Here is a 4,296-nt window from a genome sequence, read left to right as displayed (position 1 = left end):
TGATTTGATGAGTTAACTTATGATAAGAGATCTACTGAAGTTAGCTTTGTACCCGAAGACAAGGTATGGTTGTATAATCCCAGGAATACCAAAGGGAAGTCTCCTAAGTTGTCTTCTCCATGGGAAGGCCCATATTACATAGTGGATCGTCTCTCAGACGTGACTTTCTGGATAAAATGTGGTCGGCGAGGTAAGCCAAAAGTGGCGCATGCCAATAGGCTTTGGCGTTATCACGATCCAGGACATTTCAGTTGGGATGAAGTGAACAACAGAACAAATGATGCTGCTGAAGATGTGCCACCTGAAGAAACCACCGTCGAAGAAGAAACTCTAGTCAGTTTTGAGAAGGGAAACGGTGAAGCTCTTGATGAAGTTACTACCACTGATGTGACTGTTACCGATGATAGGACATTTCCTGATGAAGCAGATGAACCCCATATGAAGCAGAAGCCAACGAGACGGAGACCAGTTCGGAAGAAGAGACGTCCAGTAAAATTAAGAGACTTTGTTGAATTGTAATTTTGTGTTTGTAATTCTGTACATTTAATTAAGTTATTGTTAATTGTTATTGGTTTAATGTAAGTGGCTATTGTTCGGGACGAATAATACTAAGGAGGGGCAGTGTTGCATCAGTGGAGGTCACGTGACTAGTATCACGCCACTTCTTTCTAGAAATATCCTGTTCCTTCATGAATGCCCTAGCATTTACAAGATATGTGTTAGTCTTGTATATATAAGACGGTCACAACATGACGGGGCAATAAGTAATTGAACTGCAGTCAGAGAGTGTGTAATTGAATGGAGTATTGTTGAAGTCGAGCTCGTGAGAAGTTCGTTGAGAATTATAGCGTTTGTTATAGCGCGACTGTTGAAATTAAGTGTATCGCAAAGTTATGTTCAGAAAGAATAAACCAGTTTTATTTAAGAAAGGACTTGTGTCGCTAAAGTTTCGTCGGAACGAATTTACGGAAAATTAACTAACGAACGGAGACGTAACAATATACAAGACTACTACATATCTAGTAAACGCTAGATCATTCAGGAAGGCACAAGATATTTCTAGAAGGCAATGACGTGTTACTAGCCTCACGTGATTTCTGCTGTCGTAATTCACTTAAAGACACCAGAAACTCTATCTGTTAAAAAGGTCTACCCCCGAAATGCAAATTAGACAAAAAGAACGAAAAGCCGTATCAATCTCTTTTTAGAGGAAAATCTATAAGAGGCCTTTTCGCATCATATTAGAGACGTAACACTATTGTAATATTTGCAGCAATGGCCACTACTTCTATTGGACAAGTACATCTATCCCTTTCCAGTCTTTTGACAGGATTGGTAAGTTTATTATGGACAAGCCCACTTACGTATGATAAGAGTTTTTGGTTCAGTGTAGTATTTCCCAGTGTCTAAAATTAGAGCACTTGTTTGTCTCACAACCTGGCCTGATACATCAAGGTGTATTCTTATGGGAATGAAATTATAATTTCCAGTGAAGTTTTAGCTTCAGCGATGTTGATTGTTTGCATTGGTCTATTGAATCAGGCAAGCTTTGTGAGGATCAACAAAAGAGGAAAGATTGCTTGTTTGTTGTTAAGCTCAACGCCACACAATGGTCTGTCTGTGTTCTGCCCAGTAATGGTATAAAAAATCCGATTTTAACGAGCTAAGCCCTCAGACCTGCAGTTGAGCCTTTGGTAAGCAATGAGGAAGAATAGAAATGTCTGAAATAGATAAGTAATAAATAACTATTGAGGTGTGATTAACAGCATTCTCGATATTGTTTCAATGTTATTAATTATGACATTTCCAATCTTAGAAATACTGTTTTTAAATTAAATATGTTTAAATTAAGTAAATAACCTTGAATAAATGTAAAGATATCCATAAAAAAATAATTTACATATGGGGAGTCTAAAATACTTAACTCCCTACATATGAACTATATAAAACCATACCGGTTCTGAGATAGAAACTAGAGGGTACATAAAATCTAATAAGTCCTGAGATAGAGAGTAGGACGTAGAAAATAAGTGACTAACTACATAGGGTGTGATTTTTTTATGTGGAACAAATATGTGTACCACCTAAATATAGGAGTGAATGGTCCAAAAGTGAAATGAAAGATGTTAAAATAGCAAAAAATAATAAAGGCTCTTAATCATGAAACCCGAAAGAAGACAGCAAGTGTACCTTACCAGGGACCAATGCTTTAAGTTTGAGTAACGTATCATTGATCCTTGAGAATGTCCAAATAGTTCATAACTTAGACATCAAGTAAGACTATTCAGAAAAACTTTGCACAAGCCAGCTTATAAAGATAAAAGGAGCAATTATAGTTTGTGACATATACCAGTTGTCTATTTTTCTTTTAGTTTACAAAGATGGGCAAATAGTATTTTCAATTGGGTGCATGTAGATAGCCAAAGTTGGCATGTGTCAATCCTATTCTTGTGTCTGTCAAGGATCGTTTTGCTTTGGATATTTCAGTACTATCAATCGGATGATGTTACTGTAAAATTCTTTGAAACGTATACTAATGGATTTGCAAGTTACACCAGTCATGGACAAGTGCAGTAGTTGAAAGAACTGCTAATTTTACCTTTTCATAACAATTGAAGAATAAATCTGTATTTTTTTATATTCAGGTAAAGTTTCCAAACTTTCGTACAAATCCTCTTGGTTAGAAAATAATGAATATCACAAATATTGTTTAGTAAAGCTTATATGTGTAGTCGCTCTATCTTAATGCAATTAAAATGCCTCATTTCAAGGAGTTATACAGGGATTTATACAAGTTATTATGAGTTGAGATTATATTTCCCTTGAATGAAGGATGAAAATTATCGTTGCATGGGAAATATAGGATTGTACGATACTATACTATGACTTCTCTCTGACTTGAAAAAGTAATATCATTATGATTCTTCCTCCTGTTTTTGTATTATTCAAACGAGTTTTTACAGTCTGGTCTATATTAGTATAATCTGTGAGTTTTGTGGATAAAGGTGTTTACTGTTATTTGTACTTATGTTTACATGTCTTCTCTTTGTTGTGATTATTAAGTTTATTCTCTTCTTAAATGTTCCTTGTTCTGTTATTTCTTGTGGATATTTAACGCATTCTCTCGGAAATAAGTTCACCTGACATACCTATTTTCTAAAGAGAGTAATTTTGTAACATGGGTGGCAAATACAGTTTGAGGAATTCAGTCCTATCCAAATCAATATATATACGCGTTGATTCTCTCAGTTAAGATACATTTTAAGTTTTGGTTTTGTACTGTTTTTTCTCTCTATTAGTGAAAAAGTCCCTGGGGAGAAAGTAATATTATCTCCCGTTTTTTTTTGTTTGTTTTTTTGTACGAACCTTGTTTGCTACATTTATTTTTTGCATTACTTTGCTGTTTTGTCTTGCTTAATATTGTGTTTTGATTAATTATGAAAATTTGTATCTAGCCTCAATTCAGGCACAGCATTATTCAAACTAATTCCATAATATATTTTCTGCCAAACCTCATGTTAAACTGGATACTATTCTTACCTTCGAATACTACACAAACTACCCCATTCTAAGATAAGAATGGCTTTTGTACGAGCATAACTCGAATACGTCCATATTTGAATTTATATATTTTCATACAGATATCTTTGAAGCCGATATGTAACAGTATAACAATATTTGCAATAAGGAAAATGTGCGCAATTATTACCAAGTAAACTGAATTATTAAACAATCACAAATGAATTGTGATATACATATCAACATCAAAATTACTTGTAATGCAACTTGTAATTCTATAACTAATAATGGACAATTCATGTAGTTTTAAATAGATAGTAAAGCAATAATGTCACTCCAAGATGGATGAAAGTGCTCTTGAAATGGTTTTGCCTGACCCCAGAGAGTAGGCACAGGAACAAAATGAAAGTAGTACAAGTTTCTATGGGATATTGTTAAAAGTAGCCTTTACCTAAATAAAAAGTATTAATACGTTTTTTTTTATACTTGTGTGCACTATCCAGAACACCTGTATATATCTCACTAAAGAGTGATATACCAGTTATTCCAGCTAATACAAAACCCCTTCCTTATCCGACACAGACATTAAAATTAAATCACATAGCACGTTGATAACCAGTTCATACTAGGCAGTAATCATCTTTCTTACGTCACATGCAAGTGCCATGACACCTACACAAAGAAATAGAGGGTAACACAAAATCTCCATAACCACTTAAAAACAATACTGTTACATATCTGCTTGTTTGTTTGTTTCCGGTAGAAATTATTCCCGAG

Source organism: Limulus polyphemus, unplaced genomic scaffold, assembly GCF_000517525.1.
Source record: "Limulus polyphemus unplaced genomic scaffold, Limulus_polyphemus-2.1.2 Scaffold747, whole genome shotgun sequence".
Classification (NCBI taxonomy): domain Eukaryota; kingdom Metazoa; phylum Arthropoda; class Merostomata; order Xiphosura; family Limulidae; genus Limulus; species Limulus polyphemus.
This window is presented reverse-complemented; position numbering follows the sequence as displayed.